The sequence below is a fragment of the Eucalyptus grandis genome, chromosome 6, assembly GCF_016545825.1.
Source record: "Eucalyptus grandis isolate ANBG69807.140 chromosome 6, ASM1654582v1, whole genome shotgun sequence".
NCBI classification, from domain to species: domain Eukaryota; kingdom Viridiplantae; phylum Streptophyta; class Magnoliopsida; order Myrtales; family Myrtaceae; genus Eucalyptus; species Eucalyptus grandis.
The window spans coordinates 21313358-21331977 of NC_052617.1; the positions used below are offsets into that span (position 1 = coordinate 21313358).

The 18620-nt window shown below is 44.5% G+C and overlaps 1 long non-coding RNA gene across 1 annotated transcript; it reads left to right on the forward strand.

Annotated features, from left to right (window-relative positions):
* Positions 1-14625: 14625 nt before the first annotated feature.
* LOC120294876 lies at positions 14626-18287 on the forward strand. Its single transcript, XR_005552223.1, has 4 exons — positions 14626-15474; positions 16475-16598; positions 17401-17571; positions 17698-18287. It is a non-coding gene; the product is annotated as an uncharacterized LOC120294876 (long non-coding RNA).
* The last annotated feature ends 333 nt before the right edge of the window (positions 18288-18620 follow it).

Here is an 18620-nt window from a genome sequence, read left to right on the forward strand (position 1 = left end):
TAATATTTTTCGAAAATAAATTATTTTTTATTTTTTTATTAAAATATTACATAAAATAATATAAAAGCCGACCGGGTCGGATCCCGTGGGTTGGATCAGCGTTATGGGCCCGACTCGGATTTTTTTCTTTTTTTTTTTTTTTTTTTGCTTTATTGAAACGGCGTCGTGGCCGAGCGTTTGGAGCGCCCGGCCCGGCCCGACGAACCGCTCCGAGAACCCATTGCATGACCCGGCTCCCCTGCGAAAACCCTACCCGAATCCGACCCGAATCGCGACCCGGTTTTTGTTGTGCCCAAATTGCAAACCCTACCTGGTTTTCTAGGTCCGGATCCACTTCGCGACCCGGAAAATCGCAAACCCTAGGGTTTGCGAATCCGCGGCGCCGAGGACGGGAACCAAGGCGTTGGCGGCGACGGCGACGGCGACAACGAAGGCGACAACGGCGACAGCGACCATGGCTAGGTCAACGAGAAATGGCTACGATGAACGGCAACGGTAACGGCGACGTTTTTTTTACCTTCTCTCGAACGGGGACGGTGACGGCAGGGGTCGATTTACGACGGCGGCGGCCACAGCGAGCAACGACGAAGCTGGAGGGTTTGATCTGCGACGGTGAAGACCATGGCAGACAATGACGGCGACACTTGAGACGGCGCCTCGGGACTCAGCTACGGTGACAACGAAATGATGGCACGGTGGGATTTGGCACAGCAGTGGCGTTGGGGGGTGGTGTCAGCGCCGAGGAGGAGCTCGGTCCCGCAGATTTGCGACGCAGCTCTCGACCGAACCTTCCTCGGCCTTGGTTCTCTCTCACTCCGGCCAGATCTGAGCCTCCACCGGCCAGATCTAACCTCCTCGGACTCGCTCATCGACATCCTCCCCCGAAGTCTCTCAGTGGGAGGTTGATTGAGCTCATGACCCGATTTCTCTCTCGCTTACTCTTCGATTCCTCCCTTAAAGTCTCTCAGTGGGAAGATTTTAGAGCTCACTGCTTTCTCGATGGAGCTTGTGGCCTACTATTTATAGGCGAGGGGGCAACCGGTCGATGAAACTTCGACCGTCGGTCTTCGCGCACTAAACGGTCCTCCTCGACTGAACCGGTGTCCCATCCGAGCTTATCCAGCGAAGCGTGCTCGGCATTGAAGGCGCCTGAGATCTTATCCTCTCCGGCCGACGTCGGCCTACTCCCCTCGGCCATAGGCCGTCCTTCGCACGTCGGTGTCCTCTATGCGCATGAGCTGCAGAGGCATAGGGGAAGATGGAAGAAGAAAGAAGAAGAAGAAGAGAAGGGGCTGGGCTGGCTTGCGCAAGCTGAGCCATGGGGCTTGTGGGAGATAGAAAAGAGGGGAGGGGCTGCTTTTTTTCTGTTTTTGTTTTGTTTTTTATTCCGAAAAAGACAAAATAAATAAAAACTTAATTAATAAAATAAAATAAACATAATTAAAATTGAGGCGTCAACAGCTGCCCCTCTTTGAAGGTGAGCTCGCAGAGGTTGCATTCAAAACCAGATTGATGCCTAATTTTATCCATGCATGTGTAGCAGATTATATTTTATTTGGGACCTATTATTCTGTGCGAAAAAAGAGCAATATAACTTTACATATACTAAGGCAGATAAGAAGATACCTGTAGTTACTTACCGAGAGTGAGTGAGATAGGTGTGAACCCCGAGTTTAGCAAGTATCAAGGTATCATCTTACTTGGTAATATGAGGAGGTTGCCTTTCCAGGACTCGAACCATTCTTCGGTCACCTATTAAAACAATCAATAATTTGTCTAGGACCTGAACCTTTCTTCGGTCGCCTTGACGGGAAATTGCCTTCCCAGGACCCAAATTATTCTTCGGTCGCCTGTTAGAGCAATAAGTGATTTGCCTCGGACTCGAACCTTTCTTCGGTCACCGTGACGATAAAATGCTTTTCCAGGGCCCGAACCATTCTTCGGTCGCTTGTCAGAGCAGTAAGTGGTTTGTCTCGAACTTGAACCTTTCTTCGGTCACCGTGACAAGAGATGCGCCGACCTTTCTCGGGGCATCTATTTGTGGGTGCCTAATCTGTATCGAGGACACCAGTTGGTACCTGACCTTTCTCGAGAGATGCGCCGATCTTTCTCAGGGCATCATATATGTTGGGGTGTCTAACTTCTGTCAAAGACACCGGTAGGAACCCGACCTTTCTCAGGAGGATGCGTCGACCTTTCTCAAGGCATCGATTTGTGGGGTGTCTGACTTCTGTCGAAAACACCAGTTGGAACCCGACTTTTCTCGGAGGATGTGCCGACCTTTCTCAGGGCATCGATTCTGGAAGATACCTGGACATTCACAGGTATTGAAAGAGTACCCGGATATTCACAAGTACTAACTTGGAGGATATTTGGGCCTCTGCAGGTATCGAAAGGGTACTTGGATGATCACAAGTACAAACTCTTAGAATATACCCGGATGTTCACAAGTATCGAAGAGGTACCTGTATGATCACAAGTACTAGATGCTGGAAAATACCTGATCACTTGCAGGTATCAAAAGAGTACTTTGATGGTCACCAATACAAACTCTTGGATGGTGCTTGGATGTTCGCAGGCGTTGACGAAGCATCTTGGATATTTGTGAATGTGTCCCACCTCCTGGCAATTTGGGAAATATCGAGGGCGCACCTGGGATATTCGTGAGGGTCTCTCACCTCCTGGTAGTGGGAATATCGAGGACATACCTCCTGGTAAAAGGGAATATCGAGGACATACCTCGGATATTCATGAATGTCTCTCACCTCCTAGTAAAGGGGAATATCAAGGGTGTACTTGAGATATTCGTGAAAGTCTCTCACCTCTTGGTAGTTGGAATATCGAGGACGTACCTTGGATATTCATGAAGGTCTCTCACCTCCTGGTAAAGGGGAATATCAATGACGTACCTCGGATATTTATAAAGGTCTCTCACCTACTGGTAAAGGGGAATATCGAGGACGTACCTCGCATATTCATGAAGGTCTCTCACCTCCTAGTAATTGGGAATATCGAAGACGTACCTCGCATATTCATGAAGGTCTCTCATCTCCTGGTAATGGGAATATCGAGGATGTGCCTCGCATATTCATGAAGGTCTCTCACCTCTTGGTAATTTGGAATATCGAGGACATACCTGGGATATTCGTGAAGGTCTCTCACCTCCTGGTAATTGAGAATATCGAGAACGTACCTTGGATATTCATGAAGGTCTCCCACCTCCTGGTAATTGGGAATATCAAGGACGTACCTAGGATATTCGTGAAGGTCTCTCACCTCCTGGTAATTGAGAATATCGAGAACGTACCTTGGATATTCATGAAGGTCTCTCACCTCTTGGTAATTAGGAATATCGAGGGCGTACCTGAGATATTCGTGAAGGTCTCCCACCTCCTGGCAACATAAACTTGAATATAGCACAAGGCTTACCTAGATGGCTGCAGGCACTCAAAAAGGGCTAAAACACCTGGTAACCATAGGTGTACAAAGTACTCGAATGCTTGGATAAACACAAGTATTTAATGATATGATCTAGGACCATTTAGGCTGGCTGAGTGTCATGAAAAGGAAGTACCTGGACAACGGTGGGTACTTGACGATATGGGGATACCTAGACAGCAGTAGGTATTCCAAGAGATGAAGGGATACTTGATCAGTCACAAGTATCAATACTCTAGAGACAACTCGAACAGGTCGAGTGTCAGGAAAAGGGAGTATCCGAACGATGGCCGATACTCAAAGACAATAGGGATACCTAGACAGCAGTAGGTATTCAACAATAAAGGGATACTTGGTCAATCACAAGTATCAATACTCTAATGACAACTCGAATAGGTCGAGTGTCAGGAAAATTGAGTATCCGAACAGTGGCCGGTACTCAAAGACAATGGGGATACCTAGGCAGCAGTAAGTATTCAACGATAAAGGGACAACTCAAATAGGTTGAGTGTCAATAAGAGAGTACCTGGACAGTGGTAGGTACTTTAAGACAAATGGGGACAGGGATATGCTTACTTGGCGATATCTCTGACCTATGAGAGTATGTCTGTTATTTGCACAATATGCACACATAATTGTCTATGCTGTAAATTTATGAGTTTAAATGTGATTTAGGCATGACAATTTTGTTAGTTTTGCATCATCTAAGTTCCACTGAGGAAGACTTTGAAAGACAACCTTTATTTGGAATATAGATGTCTTGAGCATGTCAGGTGAGGGACTTTCAGTTTGAAAAGACTTTTCGCTCACTCTCATGGAAAAGGCTATCCTGACCATTAATGCATGATTTATAAGGACCACACTATCTCACTGTCATCACGTCAACAGGAGTCTGAGTATTCTTGCAAACGGTACGACTTTACCAATGTGAGAGGCCATTGTTGAAACTGTGATGAAGTCTTGGTCAATGGCTCATCAAAAGGGACCATCAAGGTCAAAGCCAATGGACAAAAATGCTGCACGATCATCTTCGGGTTTACAAGTCAAGAACCCTGCGAAAAGAGATAGAGTAATCTTGCTCGTACTTCTTCGAGTGATGTTTATAGACAGATGAAATCCTACATTAATTGAAGTGCCCTAATTTCAACAATGGCCTCTCACATTGGTAAAGTCGTACCGTTTGTGAGAATACTCAGACTCCTGTTGACGTGATGACAGTGAGATAGTGTGGTCCTTATAAATCATGCATTAATGGTCAGGATAGCCTTTTCCATGAGAGTGAGCGAAAATTACAATGGGATGCAACGTAGACTTGGCTCACATGTAAGAGGGTAATAGTTGATGACTGTCTTGGCATTTGTCACTAGTCTTTCTTGTCAGATGGAGGTTCTATGGACCACAACAACAACTTTTTCTTGGCTGTATTTTTGACTGGGGGGCATTGGCCTTACTTTTACCAGGCACACTGCTTTTTCATGCCCCTATTTTTTATTCCAGTTCTTCTTTTATGGGCATTGACCTTGCTTTTACCAGGTACACTGCTTTTCTATGCCTCTGTTTTTCATTCTTGTCGTTAGAGGAACTAGCCTAGGCAAGTTCAATTACGACACTGTTGTTAGACTCTTGAGTCTTTATCTTCAGCTAGCGCTCTAGACTATGTTGCTTAAATGGCAGTAACTTCTGTTTTGCCTTCATGTGATGGTGAAATTACAGACTCAATTAGGTTGTACAGTGAATACAAGTGCAGAAAGAATTGTTCTTCGTCATTCTAGGGCACTTAAATTAACGCGAGTGTTCGTATGCAATAAAGACACCCGAAAATTGATGTAAGTGTGAGCAAGAAAATTTCTATCTCTCTTCTCACCTTGTGATACTGCTTTGCCTCCGCTCTACCCCAATGTGGGGTGGTTCTTGACGGGGGTATGAGAGAAGCTTCACTAGTGTATGGGGCTCAATGGGGGTGAGCGATGGAATGCCTCTCACTATTTTGGTTATCGTACCATTCGCGAGAGAACTCTTTACCCTGCAGCCATGGAATCTTCTGCACTCATCTCACAAGTGTATAGATGGGGGGGATTGTGTGTAGGATATGGCTTACCTTTCATCATTCTGACGTGCCTCATCCAGCATGCTCGATTAATCTTATATTCTTCATTTAGCTGTCTATTCTAATAATTCTCACTGGAATCAGTGATTTAGACAGACAAAATCATCATGCAAAATCCATTTGGAAAAGGCATGCGGCATTTTAAATATGATGGAGTTTGTACTCTCAGAACAAATGAATGGTTTTGGCTCAAAAAGACCTTATTGGTAGCTTTAAGGGTCAACAGAATAGTATTGTTAAATTTTGAACATCAAAAGGGGTATTCACAAAGGGGTGTCGATGGTTGTCCCTATTGATTAGGGATATGACACATGAATGATCAACCAAGGATTAGGAATTTGATCGGGCATCTCTGCGTTTGCCCCTGTAGAAGAGAAGACGTATAAGTAGATCAATTAGTCTTGCCAAAATCAAATGTGAGTTGAGGCCTAAAGATTTTCTATCATTTGCTTTGGCGATTACTCAGGACGCCATTTCGTTTAGGAGAGTTTGTCATGCCTCTCATTGATTTGTTATCCTTGTTTTTGACAATCAAGTGATCCTACAACAAGACATGCTTCTCATTGATTTGTTATCCTTGCTTTTGACAAATCGAGTGATCCCGCAACAAACAAGGGAATGTGTTAGTCATGAACTCTTTCAAGAGTCGAATAACTGGAATCGATACAACTTTACCCTTCACTGGTTTGCAAATGATTGGGTGAACCTGAAGTGAGAGGGGGACATGAAGTCCTATGTTCCTTGCTTCGTTAGGTCAATTATTCTCTAAATTGGCTCCTGGATGACATGTCTTTTTACACGAAGCCAGGTAAATTTGATGTGGGTCATTTCCATGTACTAGCTTGGCCAATATTGATTTGCCAAACCTAACCATCAAGTTTGGCTCTTGAATTCTCCAAAGTTTGTATTTGCTGACTCCTAGGATATTTGAATATCGATGACAGCCTTTTTCGTCTCAGCACAATTTGACATTTCTTTCGATTAGCCTTCCTCACTCATGACCATGTATGCATGATTGATGGTTGTTGATTCTTCACGCCTTCCTTTTGTGGAATTATCCAATTCTCTTATGGAAATCATTTCACGGGAGAGCATGCATTGTCTAGATTTTCTCCCTGTTGACAATAGCCAATTCAAGAGAAGAAAATCATTTTATGTGCTTCTTGGCTTGTCAAAGCTAGAAATCCCATTGATGAAACCACCGCATCTAGTTGCTCAGGCACGTTGTGTGGAAAAGATATTGCTCCGACTTGAAAAGGAGTTGGGCAGGAGCAAGGTGGAGTGTACAAAGCTCTTGGGGATGGCTTGATTTCAACCGTATGCGTGTACCTATTACGTCCTATCTTTCGTTTCCTTGCTAGAAGAGTGCCTTTGAATTCGGCAAGTTCACATGATGTGCTAGTTTCAAATGCCCCCTGTCACACTAAGTTAGAGGAGATGGGAATGATCTTCTGAGACACGAAGTGAGTGAGTCAGAAAGACAAACATGATTAAATTTATCATCTTTTTTTTTTGAAAGATTTTGGTGATGAAGTATTTTCTATTTTCAAAATATGTATTCGGGGGAGAAAAAGCATGAGGAAGCCCAACCCTCAGTATTCTCCTTGGATGATATTCTTTTCATGGTTGGATAGCATCACCGGGCTGGTTTGGAGTATCGCCTCATGCTCTTAGAATAAAATATTAGAACTATACAATAGAGTACTTGGAATGGAAAATACAACAGTAGCACACTAGACAAGATAAGAAACATGAAATTATAAAAACAAGTAAAACCCATGAAAACTCCTGTATAAAGGAGTGCTTTAATAGTGTTGGTTCTGAAATCAAGCACCTTTGAGTTCCTCGCCTCCAGTAGACTCGAAGTATTCGCATGAGAGGACCACCTCATTGAAGCTATGGAAGTGTGACCCATGCAACCAACAACGATGCTTGCGAGGTAAAGTCCCTATGAACAATTTTATCATTTCTTCTTCGGCCAATTAAGGGTAAGTTTGCATCATAAAAGCCTCCCACCTCCTCGCATATGCTCGGAAATCCTCCATTGGTCTTCTTTAGAAGTGAACCAAGTTCTGACAAGGCACTTCAGTCCCAATCTGGCTTTGATACTAAAGCAGGAATGCAGAAGACAGCTCATTCCAATCTCTCATGAGATAGATATCTGCTGTGATGAACCATTGTAATGCAGACCCCGTAAGACTTTCTTAAAAGGCCTGAGTTGCGAATGACATCGGGCTATAATATCGACTCATTTCAGTGTGGAGATATTGCAAATGAGCCACGGGGCAAGTTGTGCCATTATACTTACGGAGATTAGGTATCCACATCTCTCCAAGGGTCATGATCCTATGAGCGCAAGAAGGGCTTGATGTATCCTGGTTAGGCCACTAGTTTTCCCACTGCATATTCGTTGTAGTGGTAAATTTTTCTATTTCAGGGAAGTTGGACTCTCCGATACCCTCATTGCTTTCTTCATGGTCAAAATTTATGAATGAGGATAAGGTATTGAAGCTATCCTCATGGTCAGAGGACGAGCTTAGTAATTCGTTAGGATCGTAGCGGATAAAGATGTACGTTTCCTCTTCTGACAGGCCTTCATCCCTAGGTGAGAGTAGGAAACAGTTATATGATGAATCGTCAGTTTCATCAATATAACGCTGGAAGTCATTGGGATTGTATTCTAGGGACGAGAAGTCTTCAGGGTTGTACTCTAGGGGATGGTAGCCTTCAAAACTGTATTCTTGTGAATGCTTGAAGCTTTGGTGCGGTGGCTCATCGGCAGATGCTAAATTGATCTGCTTAGGCTTTCTTTTCTTAGCTTCTGGTCCAGACCTTTTGAGTAAGGCCCTTCGTTTTGCCAGCTTGATTCTGTCAAGGGAAGTGAGAGACATTAGAGTTTCACTGTCTGATTCACTTTCCAGGTTGATAGGGGTTGGTATTCTTTGGACCCTAACTCTTGGAGTAAGCTTGGGGAATTGTCCAGTCGTGCCCTAATCTTGAACAGGCTCTGTGTCTTTGATCTGGTACAAAGGCTCCTTGCCTTTCCTAGTGGGAAACTTCTCAGTAATAAGATGCTGCTCAGTCGCCCATTTATTATGCAAGGCTTCATTGACATGCTCTTCTCCTATCTCAGCGACTAATGGCTCCTCGTGCTCTGCGATCATCGGCTCTTCGTAGGGCAAGGTGATGTCAGGGGTGATGTCAATATTATACTTTTAGTGAAAAACATGAATTAGTTCCCTTCAGGTTTTAAAGGGACTAATCTTCCTGACAATGTACCATCGCAAGGCAGGGCCAGTTAAGCTCGATTGGTACGATTGAATCATCCTTCGGACCAGGTAGGCCTGCAAGTAGGTCTCTAGGCGGGAGGTATCAGCATACCTTTCGCATTCAGGTGCTTTGAGTTTTTTAGGGATCTCAATGCCGGCATAATTGGACAAGTCCATGGATTCTGCCCCTACAGCTGGTTTAACTTTTTCATGATCTTTTCAAACTGTCTATGGTGCTAGCTATTTTCCGGCAAATTCGCAGGTGTCATGATAGTGCTTAAAGCAACTACGGAGTTGGGCTCAACTTGAGTAGATTTCATTTGTCTCGAGAGTTGTCGAAGGACAATGGACATCTGTCATACGCCGTCTTCGATGTTGGCGAGGCGATTTTGTACATCATTTTGATCGGCCCCTATTGCATGAGGCCATTCACGGACGATTGGTGGCCAACGATTCATAATTACCGGTCGTTGCGAAAACAATGAATGAGCATGAAAGTAAACAAAGATTGACCCATGGCAATGGTCTAGCTGCTTTTTTATTTATCAAAAGAGGATTTTATAGACCACAGACTTCTGACATCTAAAACTTGAAATTGAAACGATAGAAAGAAATACTATATATTAAACAAAAGTCCATAAACAACGGGACAAAACTTTCACGATATTAATACTAAGGGGCACATGATTGCTATTTTATATGCGACGGGGGGTCTTGTTCTTGCGAGGATGCCTGCTTCCTTGAACTGGCTTTGAGATATGTATCCAGTCCATTCCCGAATCCCTCTCCATAAGCTTTGCTTGCTCGTGTTGGCTGCTCTATCTAATTGAGCGAGGGACCGATGGCTTCAGTTTTGTCGGAATACGATAATTGTGGATGTAGGATGTAGAGGCATGGTGGGCTTTTTCTTCTCCCTAAAGCCCTTCAGGTACCACGATTCTTTTGCGATGGCACCTGCTCCATGCTTCCTCAATGATGTCAATCTCGAATGTGTATTCATGACTTTGATGGGTGAAAAGGAGTGGAGGGACCTTCCTTTTGAGAGGCGGTGGGATCTCCTGAAGGGCTCCATATTGTCGTTCTACCCGATATGGGAAATAAGAAATGGCGCCGGTGAGGCCGAGTAACGGAATTGGATGGCATCGTTTGTAAGCAAAGCAAACTCTCTTTTCATGGAACCAACCAGCACACCATTGGAATGCCTCAGGAGCCGGGTCTCTTAAGAAGTTTATCCAATTTAAATAGCTTTGATTGAGAATATACGATCCTAAAACCATAAATTTTTGTAATGGATTTTCGAAAGCATTTGTTTCAAACGATCGCATGAAGTCTCAGAATTCGCTTAGGTGAGAAAAGAACCAGACTTGTAAAATTTCAGGAGAGGCTCGCATGGTTTTCTCCGTGTTGTCTTTAAAACGATTAAAGGACAAGAATGTTTCAGTTAAAATCATGTTGACATAATTCCCCCCTCTCAAGATCTGATCAACTATCCATGCCATCTTAGGACTTATGGCATTTCTTTGATGGGGGCAGATGTTGAGCCCGAAAAAAGGCCAGGAGGAAAATCTCACTTTTTTTTGTCATAGGCTGATTTTGGAAACATGCATTCATAAATTCTAGTGGGTAGGTATTATGGTTATTTTGAAGAATTTGTATTATAGCATGGACTTCAATTCTTAAAAGCCACGCTAATTCTCCAAGGTTGGGGTTAGCTCAAACCTACCAAACATAAAAGTAAGTGTCTTTGGGCACCAGAAATGTGCCATGGCTTGTATGACTTCAGGGCGAACAGTGATTTGGATCAACGATAGGAGATGACCGACTTTGGCCTTCACACGCTCTTGGGCAAACTGATCTAATTGACCCCACCATCTGAAGAGCTCCGCCTTGGGAGTAGGAATGAACTGGATATCGTCTTTCTCCATCGCATATAAACTAGGACTTGAAAAGCTTATCCTAAATTACCATGGGCCAATAAAAAGACTGAGTAAAAGTAAAGAAATCACTTTGCTTTTAAATAAAAATGGCAAGCACAAAGACATGCGTGTGGGACGTGCGACTCGATTCCTAACTGAGAGGGTTTGTTGAGATTAAAAGGATATCCGCTCGTCGCAATCTCGCATTAGCAGCATACCCTCCTAACCTCGGCTAAGAAATTCGGAGAAAAGAAATGCAACCTCTACATCGCAGTCTCGAGTTCGAGGTCGTATCTTTCTTAACACCATCCTAGAAATCCTATGGCGGCCCAGCTCCGGCGATCGGGTTGTGTGTGCCATGTATAGTATTTAAAATAGTAAAGCATGCACAACAGTTTATAATCACAAGATAATCTATTTTAAGCAAAATTAAAATAAATTTCTAAGCCACTGACCTGCATAAAAAAAAAAAAAAAAAAAAAAAAAAAAAAAAAAACCTAAGTCGGTAAAGATATTAAACAAGACAAAAAAAAGGCCTAAGTCCTCAAAGTCCCCAGCGGAGTCGCCAAGCTGTCGAGACCTCTCTTTTTTTCGGCGCCCGCAATCGGGTACGGCACCTAAGGGAGGCTAATGGCTCGGCTAAATTTATTAAGCTCGGACTCTCCCAAGTCCACCAATTCACGACTTTAATAGTCTGAGTTTTTAACTTGTAAATTAATTTTTAAATGGAGTCGCCACTAATCGATTTTGGGTGGGTTGATTAGAAACCCAAGTGAAGTATTGGGAGAAATAATCACTCCTGCGCAACTAGAGAAATTAGGATCGAGGACTTGATTACACTAGTTAATCACTAATACCCTTTCGGTACCTAATCTTGTTTAAACCTTGACGTTTTTTGGATGTTCGAGGGATTTTCCATGCAATTTGGGGAGGAAAAACATTTTTTAGGTCTTTTTCTCATTTTTTGGACATAAAAGGGATTTTTGGTATTTTTAGAAAATACAAGTCTCTTTGGCTTTTTATGAATTTTTTTGGTTTTTTCATGAATTTTTGGCTTTTTATGGATTTTTGGCAATTTTTTGGAAAATATGAAATATTTTTATTTTTTTTTTTCTTGATTTTTTTGGAAAATAAAACATTTTTTAACATTTTTAAAACATTTTTCGGTTTTCTGGAAATTAAAATATTTTTTAATATTTTTTCGAAAATAAATTATTTTTATTTTTTTATTAAAATATTACATAAAATAATATAAAAGCCGACCCGGGTTGGATCCCGCAAGTTGGATCCGCGTTGCGGCCCGACTCGGATTTTTTTGTCTTTTTTTTCTTTTGCTTTATTGAAACGGCGTCATGGCCGAGCGTTTGGAGGCACCCAGCCCAGCTCGACGACCCGACTCCCTGCGAAAACCCTACCCGAATCGCGACCCGGTTCTGATGTGCCCAAATTGCAAACCCTACCTGGTTTTCCGGGTTCAGATCCACTTCGCAACCCGGAAAATCGCAAACCCTGGGGTTTGCAAATCCGCCGTGGCGACGGCGACTACGGCGGCGATGGCGACGACGAAGGCGACAACGGCGACGGTGACCACGGCTAGGTCAATGGGAAACGGCTACGATGAACGGCAACAGTAACGGCGACATTTGTTTTACCTTCTCTCGAACAGGGACGGCGACGGTACGGGTCGATTTATGACGGCGGCGGCCACGGCGAGCAACGACGAAGCTGGAGGGTTTGATCTGCGACAGTGAAGACTACGGCGAACAACGACGGCGACACTCAAGACGGCGCCCCAAGACTTAGCTATGGTGACAACGAAACAATGGCACGGCAGGATTTGGCACAATAGCGGCGTCGAGGGGTGGTGTCAGCGCCGTGGAGGGGCTTGGTCCCGCAGATCTGTGACGCAGCTCTCGGCCGGACCTTCCTCGACCTTGGTTCTCTCTCACTCTGGCCAGATCTGACCTCCTCAGACTCGCTCGCCGACGGCCACCCCCAAAGTCTCTCAGTGGGAGGTCGGCTGAGCTCGCGACCCGATTTCTCTATCGCTTACTCTTCGATTCCTCCCCCGAAGTCTCTCACTGGGAAGATCTCGAAGCTCGCTGCTTTCCCGACGGAGCTTGTGGCCTGCTATTTATAGGCGAGGGGGCGGCCGATCGACGAAGCTTCGACCGCCGGTCTTCACGCACCGAACGGTCCTCCTTGGCTAAATCGACGTCCCATCCGAGCTTATCCAGCGAAGCGTGCTCGGCATTGAAGGCGCCTGAGATCTTATCCTCTCCGGCCGACGTCGGCCTACTCCCCTCGGCCGTAGGCCGTCCTTCGCGCGTCGATGTCCTTTGTGCGCGTGAGCTGCAGAGGCGTAGGGTAAGATGGAAGGAAGAAAAAGAAGAAGAGAAGGGGCTAGGCTGGCTTGCACGAGCTGGGCCATGGGGCTTGTGCGAGAAAGAAAAGAGGGGAGGGGCTACTTTTTTTTTATGTTTTTGTTTTGTTTTTTATTCTGAAAAAGACAAAATAAATAAAAACTTAATTAATAAAATAAAATAAACCTAATTAAAATTGAGGCGTCAACAATTAATTGATTTTGTAATTTCCCATTTTACGATGGTGATATAAGGTGAAATAGAATGTTTCTTAATTAATCTAATATAGGACTGACTAGTGTGGGCCTAGTTGAGCCCGGCCCCTAATGAGAAAACTTGACTAGAAACTCTATAAATAGTGTTTAAGTCTCTCTTCTAACCCTAACATATATAATTATCCTCAGAAATGAGCGTTTACTAAGCATTAAGGGTAAGAGACCATCTTATTGAGCTAGTGATACAAAAGGCAATAAAAAAGAAGTTCTTGAGATTAGATCATCGTTATTCTGCATCAAGAACAATGGTCCAAATCAGGTGCGTAAATCTCTTTACATAATTACATATGTGCTCTTGGTTCTGATTATGAAGATTTAGGTTGCACTTTCACGTCTTACACTTATAAGTTGGACAGAAATATGAGTCTACTACTTAAATAATCAATGAGGTCCAAAAGTCATGTTTCAAGTCCTCCTATTGTCCCGTGGAGAAAAAGGGGACTGATCTCGCTTGATGAATCGTGGATTTTTCTTTGGCTTTCATAATGCTCCTCTCTAATTAATTTACTTGTTACATGCGATTCGTAACTTTTCTAAATAGGACGCAATTCCTCTTTTGTCGTCGGTTACTACAGTCTATAAAGTTCCATAAAAAAATTGTGATTTGCCTAAATTTACTGTATATATCTCTTCCTCTTATTAGTAAATTACTTAAGGGATCTTAACTTTCCTTTGGCGTACATAATTGTCATCACTAATAGTTTTTTAATTGTAAACTATCCTTCCGCAACTTTTTCTTGGAGGTCGCAAATTCTCTTAAGTCCCATGGTTCGTAACAGTTCAAAAAATAGTAATCAATCTTAGTTAATAAGCAAGCTTCTTTTGTATTATTGTTAGTACGATATCTAATTGATTTTGTAAAGTTTTACAACCTATGTGTCTGGAATTTTCTTCATGCATCGCAGCTTTTCTTAATCAAACATAAGTGTGATTATCTTTGCATCCGTAGTTTTCATTTAACGTGGGCTAAGTTACGAAAACAAACCGGTTTTGGAAGGCAAAATCGACTAATCACCTCTTCCCCTTTTAATCCAACGGTCCACGTCGTGCATGGGACCCGTCTTAAAATATCAGGTAGGTTGATATTAGGTGCGCCCGGCGCTCCACGTCACCGTGCGCCCCGCCCAATCAGGAGTCGACACGTGTCGCCACGTGGAGCCGGGTCCCGCTTTTTCTATTAGCCAAATTTTTGCCGCGTCCTTCTCTCTCTTCATTAATGACTGCGTCCTTTTCTCCTATTTGCACGCAAGCCGTCCCTTCCCCTTCCCCTCGTGTTCTCTTTCAAAAATTTTTGTTCTGCATTTTTCTCCATGAAACCTGCAACCTCATCTCTCTCGACCAAAAGCTCGCCAGTTGCCTCCAAGGTTGGCCGCCTCTACCGTCGCCGTCGGGAACCACTCGCTCCGAAGAACTCTTCCGGTCGTGGCTGGGTCCCGAACTCTAACCATCTTCGCCTCGGCCTCTAAGGTGAGCGCGGACACCCAAAAAGCCCGCTGGTCGCCTCCGAGCTCGGCCGCCTCCGCCATCGTCGCCAGGAGCCACTCGCTCCGAAGAGCCTCGCCGGTCGTGTTTGGGTCCCAAGCTTTGACCATTTCTGCCTCGGCCTCTTCGACGATCGCGTACGCTCAAAATCCAGCCGGTCGCCTTCGAGCTTGGCCACCTCTGCCGGTCGCCTCCTAGCTTGGCCACCTCTGCCGTTGCCGTCAAGAGCCATTCACTCCCAAGAACCCCGCCGATCGTGGTTGGGTCCCGACCATCTCTGCCTTGGCCTCTTCGGCGAGCGTGGACACCCAAAAGCCCGCTGCTTGCCTCTAAGCTCGATCGCCTCCGCTGTCACCACCAGGTGCTACTCGGTCCGAAGAGCCCCGCCGGTCGTGGCTGCGTCCCAAGCTCTAACCTTCTCCGCGTGTGCCTCCTCGGTGATCGCCGACACCCAAAAGCTCACCGGGCGCGTCCAGCAAGGATTGAGGATTGGTTTTCAAAGCATTGGGGAGGTGGAACCAACAGTTCTATAAGAAGAAGCAGCAGCAGCAGCCGGCGTTGATGCAGCGAGCCCTTCTCCAGCAGCAGTCGCTCTACCACCCAGGCCTCTTGGCTCCTCCTCAGGTTCCTCGCCTTCCCCGTCTCCTCTCGTGTTTGATGTCTTTTGCTTTGGAGCTTCGCGAGCCGTGGAAATTTCGATCGTTTGAGTGGATGCGTCTCGATCGCAATGATTCCGGGCGTTCCCGTGGGGGGGTTGTTTGATCCGAGGGAGATGATGGAGCGTGAACAGTTTGGTCGCAATCTAATTTTTGTCGTCTTGTGGGGTCGGGCTGTGTTGTCGGACGAGGGATTGAGGTCGCGGGAAGTGGTTTGTTTGTTTAAATTTTTTTTTTTGCAGCTAAGGTGTGCAGTGCTTGTCCTTGGATACCCTTGAGCGCGTGTTGTGCAGTTGCTTGTTACATGTTGTGAAGACATCTTTCATAGTAGATTAGTTATCAGAAAGAAGGCAGGAATGCGGTAGAGCTTCTTGTCTTTCATTGTTTAGTTCAATTTGTTAAAAAACAAATGATCTGTGCAGATTGTAGAGTTCGCCAGTTGCCGCTACCCATAAGGTACTGAGGCTAGTCCGAGTAGCTGTTGTTGTTGGCCTTTTCTTTTATCAGGAAATATATATGCATATATATCTACCTATACAGCAAAATTTATTGTCTAAAAATTGGAGTTCGAGACTATTGTCTCGGTAATTCTTAAATCTAAAAATTGGAGTTAGAGACTATTGTCTCAGTAATTATATCTACCTATACAGCAAGATTTGACTATCTCTCCCATGGAGTTGATAAATGATGCTTATGTGTCCATCCTTTACGAGATTGACTATCACTAGTATAATGTTAAATGCATTAGATGGAGTTATTGGGAAGCATCTTTTGCTTCTCTTTTATGGCTGTAGTTGGCGGCTTATTGCCTGCTAGTAACTTGTAGCAAGTGGATGGGTAAGAAGCTGATAATCAAGGGCATTGCCACACGCGTGTGCGCACGCACTCTGCTAAACTGAAACTAACATATGTTCGCCTTAATTATGCGCTGTTCATTTTGCCTGATATTCCTTTTGTGGCCTGTGCAGATGTCGCTGTGGCACCTCCCTTTGTATACATTGACCAGGTTAAGAACTCATTAACGCCACGGATTGAGATAGCTTCTCAAAACTCTTGGACTGGGAAAGGTGGAGCTGTCACTGGAGAAATCAGGTAGGTTGCTGTTACTTGTTGATACACAAGACACCAAAGCCAAGGTTTTCTCCGTGTTTTTTTCTTCACTTTTATTGCCTTCTCTTCATGGAAGTTCATCCTGGTTGAAAGAATTCCAGTCTGCTAGGTTCCATGATATCATATGCATAAGTGATAAAGTTGGGACATCATGTCTTGTGAGTGATTAACTTCATTGGTGTTTGAAGATCCTGCTCTAGGAAAATAATTATAATTAACAAGCCTACCACAAGTGAACCAAGGTGTTTTCATTTTAAAAGTCAATAAGGTAATTGAAATTTCATATTTTTGCATATGTAAGGAGAGGTGAAAATAGGGAATACTTCCATAGAATGTATCCTCAAGAATGATAATTGGTTGAGGATTTTGTTTTATTCCATGTCTAGTGCATTTAGTCTAAATATTTGGTCTTTCTTTGTCCCTGGAAACTTTCAGATTATCCTTTTTGTGAAGCTCCTTCTAGGCGCTAGGTCATTTAGTTGGCTATGAGTGCAGGAGGTGCACACATGTTAATTAACTGTTTGGTTTAGAAGTTGGGCTATTTGTTAGTTAGTTGCTGAGGGAGTATAGTTCAATTGGTTATTTTCCATTCGTTCAGCAATCGATCAAGATAGGGAATTCCTTTGTTCTTTGTGTGCTCTCTTCTCTTACTATAATAATTTGTTTCAACAGCTCTTCTCTTCAATTTCCAGTCTTCCCTTTTTGAGGCTGTACGAAGTTTTTTGGTCAAAAATTTATGGGTATTTTCTTTCCTATGATGATTTGAAGATGCCTTTAATTTCAGGGAACATAAAGGTATTTTGTCGTTCGAGACCATTATTTGAAGATGAAGGTCCCTCTGCCGTAGAATTCCCGGATGATCTTACTATCTGTGTCGACACTGGTGATGGGACCAGTACCAATCCTAAGAAAGATTATGAATTTGATAGGGTGTATGGACCTCATGTTGGACAGGGTGAGCTAGAAAATGATTAATTTTGTTACATAACAGGCATCATTTGAAAAAAAAAATTGGTATATACTAGCTACATGGCTGGTTTGCGTGGAGGTTTGTTATCTTACAGTAACTTTTAAAGTGCAGGTACCGGTTGCTTCTTTAGTTGGTAAAACACTGGGCCTATTCTTCTCGGCCCTATGGTGCCTTTCGGGCATGAAGTTCACTCCCTAGCTGGTCTCCATCTACCACAAGATCAAGCACGCGATCTCCGAGCGACCAGGCGCCGAGGACTTCGAGATCGTCTACGTGTCGAGCGACCGCAACAGGGCCTCGTTCGATTCCTACTTCGCCCTCATGCCCTGGCTCGCGCTGCCCTTCGTGGACCCCAAGATCAGGACGCTCGCCAGGCATTTCGACGTGCAGGACATTCCCTTCTTGGTCGTCTTGGGCCCGGATGGCAAGACCGTCACGAAGCACGGCCGGAGCCTGATCAACCTGTACCAGGAGCAGGCGTACCCTTTCACGGAGGCCCGGCTGGAGTCGCTGCACAGGCAGATGGACGAGGAGGCAAAGGGCCTCCCGAGGTCGGAGCTCCACGCGGGGCCACCACCATGAGCTCACCCTGGTCTCAGACGGCACCGGCGGCGGGCCCTTCATATGTTGTGACTGCGACGAGCAGGGGGCCGGATGGGCTTTACCTGTCCATGGACTGTGGGTACGAGGTGCGCCCGAAGCGTGTCCGGGCCGCAGGTGGGGATTCGACCGTCGGCCCGTGAGGGCCTGCTTTGTTTCGGTTGACCAGATTTCTAATGGGGCGCGCGGCATGAAATCGCAAAGTAAGTCGTTGAGTTCCGTTCCGTTTATCCGAATTGAATTAATGATATGATCAAGTGGGTTCAAAGTCTTCTTCTTGATGTACGCTTGTCGATGGTGAATGTAAGTTAGCTTGTTGTCTCCGAAGAACGTAATCATCGCTCTCAGATATTACCAAGAAAAATTGTGAGCTTTGGATGGCCTTAATTGTGATTTAGCGTGAGTTGAAATGTATCGACTCCTACATGGCAATT